Source organism: Agrilus planipennis, unplaced genomic scaffold (assembly GCF_000699045.2).
Source record: "Agrilus planipennis isolate EAB-ADULT unplaced genomic scaffold, Apla_2.0 scaffold11, whole genome shotgun sequence".
Classification (NCBI taxonomy): Eukaryota; Metazoa; Arthropoda; class Insecta; order Coleoptera; family Buprestidae; genus Agrilus; species Agrilus planipennis.
In genome coordinates, this window is record NW_020440736.1 from 2,273,012 (window position 1) to 2,286,705 (window position 13,694).

The window sequence follows — 13,694 nt, forward strand, 5'->3', positions numbered from 1 at the left end:
AGGGGATGATCAATTTGGGTTTAGAAGAAATAGAGGATTGCGGGAGGCCATTCTAGCTTTACATTAATACGTAATCCTAAAATGTAGCATCGTGCTACAGATGGCGTTCACTGTGCCGTTTGTAGTATTTTCTGGAACGCATTTAATGAGGCAGTTTAAATAATCCTGCAAATGGTACTGTACACTTTTGTCTAGTTCTCGCTCGATGATCGGTGGAGAAATGAGCTCCGCAGACAAATATGATTGAATTTGGAATTATGCTACGGCGCATCCTAATAAAGGGAAGGGGCCTATCTCTAACTTCTTGAAACGAGCAGTACATAGGATTTATAGATTTAGAAAAAGCTTTTGACATTGGCAATAGGCAGTTATAGAGCTGTAGCCATTGTAGCAGCAATGTAGAGAGGTAAATATCAGGAAGGGAGTCAGACAAAGATGCACAGTGTCATCGCTACGCGAAGATTAGCTCAGGATGGGAAAGAGTGGAGGTGCGTGTCCAACCGGTCTTAGGACTGACGACCTTATGATGACGATGAATGTAAAGCAATTAAGCACATGAAGTTTTTTGTTACTAATCTGCTGAAGTCATTAGGTGTCGAGCATAATTTAGAACTAAGCCAGAAGTCGCAATATGTCAAATGTGAGCTATGCAGTAGGAGCACAGTTAGTTACAATGTCGTAAGTATCCATGAGATTCACGACAGTGTGAGGTACATGAGGCAGCACATTTTCATGATGCACTAAACGTTCGTTGATGTTCTAGTGTCCATTTTTTCTTAAAATGACATAACATCGTGATCAATTTGTAATAATTTGCCGTGGTCATCAGACCTTGCAGCAGGTTGGTATTCCACTGATAACTTTTTTATTTGAGTTTTGGATGAAAGTGACCGACTGACTTGAAGGTTTTAGATGACTAAAAGGGTGAGGTACACGATTGTATACATTATTACCACCCTTTGCGACACATTTTCCCCAGGGTCACCATTATCAATAGTTTTTTGAACGACCCTCGCATAAAACTTAGTAGTAGTAGTTCTTACACTTTCTCAAACCATATTGGTGTGGAGATATTCATTTTTTGGTTTGTTTTGACATAATTGATGGCGACTGCAAAAGCAAACTTTCCAAGCTCATCATTAACATCTTCCTAGGCAGTGATTTAGCTAGGAGCTTCTATCCGACAGTGACACCCTGACCTGGTTCTATCTATCGAGCCGCCGGGTCACATTTTAAAGCGCCCCTGGATTTTATCGAGATTATTGAAGTGAAAACTTTTAAATTCTGCAAAATATGGTCAAGTTTCTATCCACTCGCAAATACAACACGCCCATGTCGTTCTATGACAATTTATTCTCTTCGGGGCCTCAATTTGAGTTGGTAGGTGGCATTTTGAAGATGTTACGGCGTCATCAAAAGGCCATTACAGGAAATGTATCCAATCTGCCGGTGGTGATAAACGAAGGAAATAAGAAGTGGCTGTGTTTCGAACGAACAGTTTATTTTTCACTTTTCCCACAAAGAAAAAAGAAAATGAGCGTCGTTGTTGGTGGTGAACAGCCTTCCGTGCGAATTTCCGACACCCCTCCAATTGGACGCGCATGGATGCTGCATTGGCGAGTTTTCACGGAGCCGTCGAGGATTCAGTGCGCTCAGGACGAAGCACGTGCAAAGGGGTGCAAGTGGTACGGCGCCCAACGTAGTCGCGCGCGAGTTTGATAAAAACGAGTTTCCAAGAAGTACCTTCAAACTATTTGTCTTTTAATAATTATACTTGTAGTAGTGATAAGTGAATTTTTATTACTTGACTAGTTTCTATAACTATTGAAGTGTTTGCTGCTTAAGTGCGGAAAATTTAATTAAAGTGCGTGAAAAACCTCACAAAAGTTAAACTGTTACTTAAATGGTGCAGCGAGATTGAGCATCCTTGTTACAGGTACTTGTGCCCTGTCTGTCACTTTATCATTTCGAAAAGTTGTGGCGGTTTATCGTATTCAATTTGTTCAGATTCTCCGTTTTCTCTGTGTGCATTGTGTTTGGTTTAGGATGAATAAAAAATTACGATTCAAGAAAGGTTTCCAGTTGTATTTGTTAGAAAATTGTAGAGTACATATATTATATTATATAAGTTTCCCATTATTCCAATTATACATATGTATAACTTACGGATTCATCATGATAATCATCATAAGATCGTCAGTCTTAAGACTGGTCGGACACGTACCTCCACTCTCCTATCCTGAGCTAACTTATGGGTGGAATTTATAATTTATAATTAACTTGTTGTGTCTGGCCTTCATGGTAGGTATGTTCCTCCTTCGGTAATATTTATTCCCCTCCTGCTTTGTCAATTAATTTTATTGGATCATATTCAACTATTATTTCTTGAGAAAATCTTTGCAAGAAATAATTAATCCTATATACTTTACCTTATTTCCGAAGTTTTCTTTTGATTTCAGCCGAATTCGTTTGTTTGCGATCACTCAGGAAGTTAAAAAAAGGTTTTTTTTTGAAATGTCACCGACCTTACTCGGAAAATAAGTAAATGCTGCTAATAAAAAGCAGTCGCTATGACCGTGCTAATTAATCGCATGGTGATTGCTATCTTTAAAATTTTCAATGGTTTGTGCTTTTAATCACTGTTGTACGACTTTCGATAACTACTTTTTTATTATCTACGACGCAATTTCGTTGACACAACAACACCATTCTAAATTTATAACTGTGGAGCAATTATTTCAACTGGCTATCTGGCTGTATTAGTTATGTACCTACTACACTCATCAGCGAATCTAGATATTACGTTCTGCGTTCGCTAATATAACGATTTAGAGCGTTACTGTATACCTTTGCAACGTCTGTGAGTTACTATAGTGCTAAGGCGCTCGGGGGACTCCCGAAATAACCGCTGTAAGCTTCTGCCGATATCTACGTACGTTGTAGATACACAATGGTACTGGTAGATGGCAGCATATTATGCAATTCAATGTTAATAAAGAAATTTATTAAAAAATAATTTAATAAGGGTTTAGGCTAATTGAAAGTATGTTTAATATTTATTCAATAAGAAGACATCAAATTTGTATGTACCAGCTGCTTAGTTTATGCTAAAAAGGGATAAATACATTTGAGGTGTTATTGCAATAATATATATACTAGGAGGTGTGTCCGTACGAATAATTGGCACTGTGATATTTTTCATTAATTTCAGCAACTTATTAATAGTTTGTCTAATTTATGTTTTTAGACTGTTGTACGACTTTTGATGCATTTTTCTTGTTTATGACACAATTTTGTTGGCACATCAACACGATCCCAGACTTACAGTATCATATTCTTGCGCCTGTTTCCAACGATCTCTTTCTGTTCTATGATTCGTGCAGGTACTTTTGTACAATTATACAATCAATGTCGACCCAATTTCATATAAAACATTAACACGATGGATTGCCGTTTTTGTAGTTAGGTGGCTGTGGTTTTTACTGATAATAGCACCGGTAGATGACGGCATAATGAGGCAAATCAATAATAGTATGGAAAATTAATAAAAACATAATTCAATAAGCACCTATTGCAATTCAAAGAAATCATAAAAAAAAATAAAATACGGGTGAGATGGTTCATTAGAAAAGCCTGACATGTAATGATGTTTGCGACATAAAACCTTTCCGCACATGTCACAAAAATTGACATACTTTAAGCAGCTGTAGGTATCATTGCATTGGAGGCACTACACTGAATCGTCTTCTGAATGGCTATCGCTAGATTATTGTAGAGTAAAATCTGAATTGTCGTCATCCGTTGTTGACCCATTTGTAACCGCATTCTTCACCACCTTTCTCTTTTTATTTTTTGGTTTAATCTTCGTCTACTGGGTTCATAGCCTTCTGTCTTGTTTTCGCCTGTTTTGATTCTCTGACACCTTTTCTTTTTTCAATGTGCTCCGATGATGTTAAAATGGCTGCCACCTGCTTCGCTCGCTTCCTAGCCTTTTCAATAAATTAAATTTGTCTAACATGGTTTCTGGGGTATCATTTTCTTGAATTTATTCTTAGACTTAACTCGTACTTGCCTGAACCTAGCCTGCTAGTTCCTGAATGATTCTCTTCCTAGAGGGATGATAAAGTAGGATTCTTTTCTATTTTACGAGACAGATGGTACACGAACCATCTCTCCCAATTTAACAGGAAAGTCGTCACATGTAATTTTCGCTAAATACAACTCTGTCAACCTGATTATAACCTCAACAATTCCCACGACCACCTTGATCTTAAAACACCCACAAAAATTGCAAATAAATATGAAATATTTCAACTTGTTTACATGGTTCAATTAATTTTTAGGTCCATTCAAACCTATTTTTGTGCATAACTTACCTATTAAATGCTTTAACGCCAAAATCTTTAGTCTATGATGCAACACGTGTACACTACTGCCTTTGATTAACAGCAACGTTTCCGAGCTCAACTATTGTTGCGAAAACTGAAATGTCCCAACTCACCCGGTGCTCCATCTCTCCCGGAATATCTCTACATGAACATGAGTTCTTATTGTATTAATATAGGTATATGATGAGGATAATTATGACTTTCTGGTAAAAGTAAAATATACTATTGTTGCCAGTTTAACCGGGAAAAATGCAGAGTACGTCTGATTCCGTGGAATTTATAATACCTAAATTGTAGCTTTCGAACCCAGATTAATAAAATCCTTGTATTAATTTATTATTCGTATGTATTTTAGGCAAATTTGTGTTCTTTTTTGTGCTTCCATATAAATGTACTGGTGTATTGCTAAGTGTAACAGAGTCATAATGAATAGAAAATTCCTGATTATGAAGTTAAATAAATTATAATTTCCTTTTTTTATTTGCAAGAGGGTAATGTGAGAGTTTGAAATAAGAAAGTTCCCTCAATTGCACAATGTAATCTCATCCGTTCTCTAACATTCTCCGTGAAAGGCGCGGAAACTTTATTGAATGTTCATGTTTTATTTGTGAAGTTTCTGGAAGCTTTTATAGGTATAAAGCAATCTTGAAACCAATGAGCTGAAAGAGAAGAAAGGTTCAGTAACTTGTTCGTAATGTTAAAATTTTTTGAAAGTTGAAACTGTTGGCTCTGATTAAATTTGGAAACTGCCGCAATTTCTGAGTTACACGAGTGGGTACTGAGAGACTACACTAATAAAGAAAAAGTAAAACTTTTATTTCTGCATATTCGATTTGATACACGCATGCAGGTATACAGGGTGTAACAGAAATAAGTGCCGAGCTTTGGAGGGTATAGACTAGATGCAATAAACAATCGCATGGTGAGCGCCGTTAAGCGCATGAAGCCGGTCCTGTGCGTGAATTGACAGCATAAGTGTCTATCGAATAGCGTAGTGCAACAAAAACTCTGTAGCGATGTGGATAGAGAATGTAAACATTATCAATAACGAATGTCTAAGATAAATATAAACAATGATGTTTAGACTAAATAAATTAAACATTACAGGCAGGGCTATGTAAATGTACGAATGCGAAAGATAGAAAAAATTTAAGTTAGTCGGTAATATATGGCATCATTCGGATAATTGTAATTTTATTAAAGTAAATTTCCATACCACAAACAGTTCTTAATATCGTGTATGATTTTCCTATGCTACAATTAAGATCATAACTAAACGATAAAGTAACTTATTCCGATAATTTTTTTTGAGTCTAATCCATAATAATGAAAATGTCCATTGCGAACTTTTTGGGACATTTGACTTAAAAAAAAAAACATTAGAATATCTTCGCGTTTTGTTGCATAGCCCCATATTTGGGAATTTTAAACAACTTTTTCTTATAACATTATTTCGATTGAATCTATATTTAGGTGTGCTGCCTTTCAACAAAACAAAACATTTTTTCTACTTTTGAAAACTCTGTGTAGTAGCCAAATCAAATTTAGATGCTACAAACTATTTTGAATAAAACTAGGAAAAAGTTTTATTGAAAAAAAATTTCGATTAAATTTATATATAATTTGGCCACAATGAACATGTTGAGTAATTTTTGGACCGCCCTGTAGACAGGTTGAAATGGGGTAAAAATAAGCTAGTTTATCAAAAAAAAACAAATTGTATGGTTTTATGCAAGTGAATCTTTTCGGATTGTAGGCATTTAACTGTGAATTTTCAGGGTATTAAAATTAAAATTGCGTTCTTAAACTTACCTTAATGATTGGAAAATGGGAATGATAATGGAAAATCAATAGTAGACAAGATATCTAACTATAAATTTTAATTTCAATCTGCGTATGAGAGTACGTAATACATAATAAATACAATCAGTCAGATGATAGATGCATGCTAAAAACTGAGAACAATATTTATTTAAATCATTGAATCATTTTGAACTTATTTAAGCTTTGAGTTTCACAGTCTGTAAATGTAATTGTCATGCACTTGCACGAATGAGTGAGAATATAAATGCCACACATGCTGGCTCATGCCGGGCGCCTTTCAGTTTTACTCCTACTCCGCGGCGGCTGTCATGCGACATGTGATAGATGGACGAAAAAAATTAGAGGCGATGTAATAAAAGTTTCACTTTAAAATCGGAATTAGGACACTATTACTATCAGTAGTCGATATAAATTTTCTTGAAAGATAAGATCTCATCAAACCAACAGTTATCCGAGAGCTTCTCTTTTTTTTATTAATTATTTAGTCTAACTTTACTTTTTTTTTGGAACAGTTAGCGAAACATTTTGCTATATATATAAATTTTTTAATGACTGAGTCAGGAATCTATATAATTTTATAGATTTCTTCCCAATTAAAATTTGACGTTACATTTTTTAGTTTATCGGAATCTATTCTATAATATTTTTTATCTAAAGTTTGTTTTCAATAATAATAGTAATGATCCGTAAAAATATTAGTAGTAGTAATGATATAGTTTACAATATACATTGTCAAAACAATATCGACGGTTGGACATATTAAATAACCTTGATAGCCAGACTATCAAATTAGTAGGATTAATAATAAACCATTCAAGTTCCAAATAATTGGCATTTGGACGTCTGACATTAATTAAGTAAAAAACTAAACAATGTTTATTTATAAGTTAGTGAGAGTGTAAGAGATTGAGTACCATTACCTCTTATGTCATTTTCAGCAAAATTAAAATAATGTAAATTGAAATTCGTGTTGTTTTATTTCAAACCGAAGATAGATTTTAAATCAAAAGAAAATAAATATAAATTGTAGCTTAATGCAGACCTTAGTCAGAGAAAGGGGGAATGTCGGTGGATATAGGGACTATAAAAGTAATGTCAGTTCTTAGTACGGTAATCGAGCGGCATGGCCTAGAGGTTTAGACCATTGTCTAGCATTCGGGAGGACGCCGGTTAGATTCCGGGTTCGTTCGCCTTGGTCCAAGTTTTTCTGTGGTTTCTTTGGATCACTTAGAAAAACGCCGGGGCAGTAATATTCCACAGATAATCTTTCATTGTCTTCTGTCTTCATTTCGTCCATCTCATCTTTCTCATCTGAACCACCACCTTTCCATTCTCACGATTCCTAAAAGGAGGTTTAAGAGGACCTTTCGTGCTAACTTTCGGCGTAGTCCGGAGGGACTGCTCGCCCACCAGCCTTACTGGCTGGTTGGAATGAAACACCCAAAAGTTTTTCTTAGTTCTTGTTTGGTGTTCACTTAACTCTCGCAGCTCACAGAAACTGCCTTTGTAAAATCATCAAGAAATCGGGCTTTTGGTCAATATTTTCAGCCCAGTAACCCATACTGAAACGGCTTTAAAAGTATTTTATCCCATGCATTCATCGGTACATCAACAGCAGCTTATAGAGATAGATTTATCATTCCTGCCTCTGCTCTATGTTATTATTTTACTACAGCCTGCACTGATTATAAATAGTCACTAGAAGTAAAATTAAATGTTTCATTAAAGATATAGAATGCTAAACTGTATTGCGGCATGTAAGCGTCACAAAAAACCCTTTGGGTGTTTCATTCCCACCAGCCACTAATGCTGTGGGCGGGCAGTTCCTCTGGACTACGCCGGAAGGTAGGGCGGAAGGCCATCTTCAGCCTCTTTTCAGGAATCGTGGGAATGGGTGGGTGGTGGTTCGGGTGAGAAAGATGAGACGGACGAAATCAAGACAGAAAAGAATAAAATATTATCTGTGGAATATTACTGCCCCAGCATTTGCCTAAGTGATCCAAGGAAACCACAGAAAAACTTGGACCAAGGCAGACGGACCTGGAATCGAACCGGCGTCCTCCCGAATGCTAAGTAATGGTCTACACTTGTCTAGGCCATGCCGCTCGGTAGTGTCACATTGATTGTCACAAGCTGACATCAATTGCATCCTCACTGAAACCAATTCTTGTGTTGATGTCAACCGCCTGTCTAGTCCGAGCCGTACTCTTTCTCAATTGGTCTTTACAACGGCGAAAACTGCGTTAAAATTTATTGGATGGTTCTAGAGTTAAAAGGAAAAAATGTCTGAACACCCTTAGTGAAGCATTGCTGACATAACAACATCTATAATTCAGTGGTTTTCGGGGTTTATGGATACGGGTTAGACTGACGTATCTCGGTAACTTTAATTTATAATAAGTAACGAACGAGTTTGCTGTTTTTGAAGGTGACGACTGTTTCTCCATTTTTACGTGAGTGAATTGCAGAAGAATTTCTTTAGATTAATTTTGCTTCACGTGATTTTAGGAATGTTCTGCTTTAGTCGGATTGTAATTAAGATGTCTCATTGCTAAATCGTCTGCTCAAATTATGTCTGGCTGTTGAAATTTATTGGATGTCAAGCATTTTTTTGACTATTATGTTGTATGAGTTGTATAAATAAAAATTAATTCAATCCCCACAAATTTTTATTACCTATCTTGACGAACGTTCCTCTAATTTCTAGCCTTTCTGGAAGGCCATTTTGTATCCGCCATTTTGAATTAAGCAAATGTGACATCAAATTCGTAATTAGCATACCCAGAGACCCCTAGTACTTGACTTTCATGATTTTTCCTCGATTAATTCATGTGATATATTATTTAACTGCTAATTTTGCAGTTTTTTGCTATTAACAAACAAATGGAGATTTAACATACAATAGCAATCGGGACTATAGTTTGGTTAGAACATATTTCAAAAGCTTTTATGAATTTTTATGTAGGTAGTTATAAATTATTCCAAACGATGCCTTTTTTTTACTACATTTACTCCACCATTACTTCCAGTATGTAAAATTGTTAATTCAGACTTTTAAGTATGTTTTCCTATTACTAGATGTGATGCCTAATTGGAATTGTTTCTTAAAGTCTATAAGGAAATACCTACAGGCACACGACTAAAAAGAGATACCATTGAAACTTAAATTCGATTTTTTTATTATTACGATGAAGGTTTTGAAATGGTGCACAAAAAGTTACAAAGGAATGTCTCCTTTAGGTAACTGTTCTTTTTTTGTTTCTTCAAAATGTGGTTATGCCTTTATCCGTTTCTCCTTTTGGCCTTTGTGAGTGAGTGAACTATACTCACCCTAAGTAAAATATAATAACGAAGTATAAGGACGAACTCCTTTCTCTTGTTATCTTGAGACCGCCGTTTTTAGGTTGAGCATATTTTTCTTGAGGGTATGAAATGGTCGTAACAAAACGACGCCGACAGCACTTCGTCCAAAAGGGGACTTCTTTGAGAAAACAACAGCTCTCTCGACACCTTATCCTTGTTTTTGTATACGTATACATACTTTATACTCGACGAGAAAGAATTCTTTCGAAGAGATGATGTATCTGACGCGTCTTTAAGGTTTTATCGATAGTTTGGCTCACGTGAAAATAATGAAGTTGGAATTATCCGTGAAATTTTACAAGATAAACGTCAAACGTTCCACGATTTATGTATATTTATACTTGGTTGACATTAGAGGTGCTACAAAAATACTGTACTGAGTATTTGTAACAGAAAAGGGGGTCTTTGTTTCAAATAACAGGTATTTGCTTCTTGTTCCCCAGATAGATAGCTTATTTTTGGGTAAAGACAAAATCGCGAGGGGCTAAATCCGAGCTGAAGGGGAGATGCAGCTTTTTTGACCAAATACTGGCGGACAATCAACGGAGAATGATCAAGTCTTTCTCTGTAAGTGTCCTTAACCGTTTCACCTTAGGCATCATTCACAGTCGTTTTCTTCTTACTCACGCCACTGCATCAAACTCATTTCTACCCAAGTCAAACACTTTTCTATCAAAACGAAACTCGTTTCTATCTAAGTCGATAATTCTTTTCTGTAAGGTTTTCTGTAGTTTTAGGGTTTTCTTGGACTAAAAAAAAACTTTTGGGTGTTTAATTTCAGCCAGTAATGCTGGTGGGCAAGCAATCTCTCCGGAAGGTAGGGTGGAAGGCCCTCTTCGGCCTTCTTTCAGAAATTGTGGGAATGGGTGGTGGTTCGGGTGAGAAAGATGAGACGGACCGAAATGAAGACAGAAGAGAATGAAAGATTATCTTTGGAATCCGGAATCGAACCAGCGTCCTCCCAAATGTTAAGCAGTGGTCTAAACCTCTAGGCCAGTGATTCCCAACCGGTGGTTCGCGAACCCCTGGGGGTTCGCAGTGTTTACAGAGGGGGTTCGCGAAAATAATATTGTAATGGCGGATTTTTTAAAACATCAATAAAATGCCTGTTTGTTATGAAATTTATGATAAATTTCAATATTTTCATTTCTTTTTTCCTTATCTGTTTTTCAAAATTACTTCATCAATATCAAAATATATATCAACAATTTTATACATTAAAATTTATTCCTCTTATTCAAGTAATCAAATACATTCTATTCTATTCTATTACAAAGATTTATTTATTTTTAAAACATTTTATCAATGTGAATAGTATCATGTTCTGCATTATATTTAAAATCACTGCAGCAGTTTTCCCTTCTATGTAATTTTTTTTACAATACAATTGGAAATAAATATCAAATTAAGGCAGTTTACTACATTTACATCATTTCAGTCTTATTAATGTTTTATTTAAATGTTTCACGATTAATATAATCAATTATTCTGCAATATGAAAAATATATATTCTATCAAATTCTATTGCCTTTTTTACCTGTCATTAACGACTACATAAGGGGTTCGTTAAATTTTTTCGGACCTTTCTTTTGGTTCGCGAGGAAAAAAAGGTTGGAAAACACTGCTCTAGGCCATGCTGCTCGGTCTTAGACTAATGAAACTTTACTTTATGCTCGTTTTCCTATTATTTTAATTTACTGTTATATATGTACTTATATCCGTTCAATTTGCTAACTTGAAGATATTCTCAAGGATCTGAAGAAATAAATCTGTTCTCCTTGCATACTTTTTACTTATTTTAATAAATTTTACTGTTCAGATAAGTATGTCTCAGGAGGTGCTCTTTCATCCTGTCTTATCATTCTTTTCCTTATTGACGTCCACAGCTCCCTATGTTCAACGTTCTCCTTCTTCATTTGTAACTTTTCCAACCACGATATTTTCATCATTCGACTCTGTATAGCACTTGTAATAACTCAACAACATAAAAGTTGAAGAGTACTGGGGTGGGGTCAGGGTGTTATAAATAAAACTCGGAGCTCGGTTAAAATGAGAAAAGAGAAGTTTTATTTTAAAAACTTTATACAACGATAAACAAAGAACATTCAAACTACAAATCGTCTGAATTATCGTCCTCACAAAAACAAGATGCTAGTGAACCAAAAGCAAAAACAGCTCGATACAATGAGCAATAAAAAACCACAATAGTTCTAACTCATCTGGTAGAGATGATAATTTCTGTGACGCTCTCCAAATTAGAGCTGACACCTCTTCCCGCTCTAGATTTTTTCGCTATTCACCCTTAATAATCGAAATAGATCAGAGCTGCTGGACACTACGTAATAGGAAAGCATCTTTGAAGTCGCCGGTGTTCAACACCGTAACTCCGCAACTTCAGTCTCTTCTATCCTCCACTCCTAGCACTTTTTCCTCTCCACTATTACACACCCAATCATACCTTACCACCTCATAACTACATCACGTTAAAATAACCATATAAGGTAACATATAAACACGTGAGGGTTCTATACACATTCTTTGGTGAAAGCCGGACAGCCCCGATAGCTAGCAGGGTATGGACCTCGGCAATTTCTACAAGTCGCTGCCTCCTCTTTTGGTTTTGTACAGTCTCTTGAGAAGTGTGGTTGAGAGCATTCAACGCATTTCGGGTGCATTTTACAATTTCGTTGTATATGCCCGATACGCTGGCATCTAAGACACTGTTGCTGTTGGTATTTTTCCATTTTAATCCGTAGTTGTCGTTGTTGTTTTCTTGTCGTTAGTAGGAGTAGGGGGATCTCCTTTATTTTGGATTTCATTTGCTGTACTGTTATTCCGGATATTCCTGCATCTTTCGAAATGTTTACACATTGTCTGTTCTCCCGGAATTCCCTTTATGACGTGTTTTACAGGTCTATTGACGGTGCTCGTGTACATGTAGAGGTAGATGTTGGTTTTATCGAGGAGGGCAGTCAGCCTGTTGTGGACGCGGTGAGTTTTCGTGTGAATTTTAACTTCATCTTTTGTATTTACTGCTTTATCAAAGTTGATTTGTTTACATCGGAAGATTTTGCAGGTTTGTACCCAGTTTTCATTGGTGGTGCTTGGGATTCTTCCGTGGATTCTCTAGATTCCTGTAGTAGTATCTCGTAGGTGCTGGACGTTACTACTGTCGCTGTTGTTGTATTTTGGGTGCAGGATACCTTTCTTGTTTTCCATGGAACTTCAAAGCCTTTACGTTGTTAATCCACATCCACAGCGAAGGAGAAGAGCCTTAAAAAGGACTGATTCTTGTCGGAGGTTTCACTCTAACTCTTAGGTGGCTGGTCTTGATCGCTGCTGTCAGTCGTTCGATCGTCGTAAGCGGGTGATTCTGGAAGGATTCCAGAGTATGGGAAATAGAGAATTTGGTCCACTTTCTTACTGACGAGATCTAGGCAACCCATTACGAGGCTCATGGCGTACGGTGGGTTGTCTACACGCACACCTCAATAAATATGGTAATTCTTTAGAATAACAATTTGTTAAAGCATGCAGTATGATGCAGACCTCAAATCAGTAGTTAATAGCGTCAGTTGGTAATTTATCGATACTTTACTTGACTGGAGATAATAATTGAAAGAGAATAGCTATTAAAAATGGCTATTTAGAAAGTGGATTCGAAATCGAAATCGTAGGGTTTGTGAGCACGATCACTCATTCGCCAGTCCATTTAACGTCGTTTCACTTCTTCATCGTCAAACTAATTCGCAGGCATTAATCTTGCGGATGTATAACATTAAATTAATGATAAGAAGATTGAATTCTGAGGGGGTTACGGATTATTATGGCTGTGGTGTAGCCCCAGAAATATTGTGGGGGTTAGAAGTACTCTGGGACTAAAACACGAGAACCTTTATAACACGTAATTTGTTTCATTTAATCATCCGATAAAAAACAAATTGTAGGTAAATGCGGAATTCTTTTATTGGGATCCGTCAAATGGGCATACACCATCTGGTGGCAAAATTTATAACTCGAATGAAGGAAAAATTTACATAGGAACTGTGCACGCAAATTGTAAAATTGTTTATTAAAATAATAAAACACGTTAAAAAAGTAAAATTTTTTTTGATGATG

The 13,694-nt window shown here is 36.1% G+C and overlaps 1 protein-coding gene across 2 annotated transcripts in view; it reads left to right on the forward strand.

Moving 5' to 3' along the window:
- Positions 1–1,731: 1,731 nt before the first annotated feature.
- LOC108733905 (lachesin) overlaps positions 1,732–13,694 on the forward strand; it is a 230,939-nt gene continuing 218,976 nt past the window's right edge. For both annotated transcript variants that reach the window (XM_018465256.1, XM_018465259.1), the window contains exon 1: positions 1,732–1,936. The gene's annotated coding sequence lies outside the window, so the exon portion shown is untranslated. The remainder of the gene's footprint in view (positions 1,937–13,694) is intronic.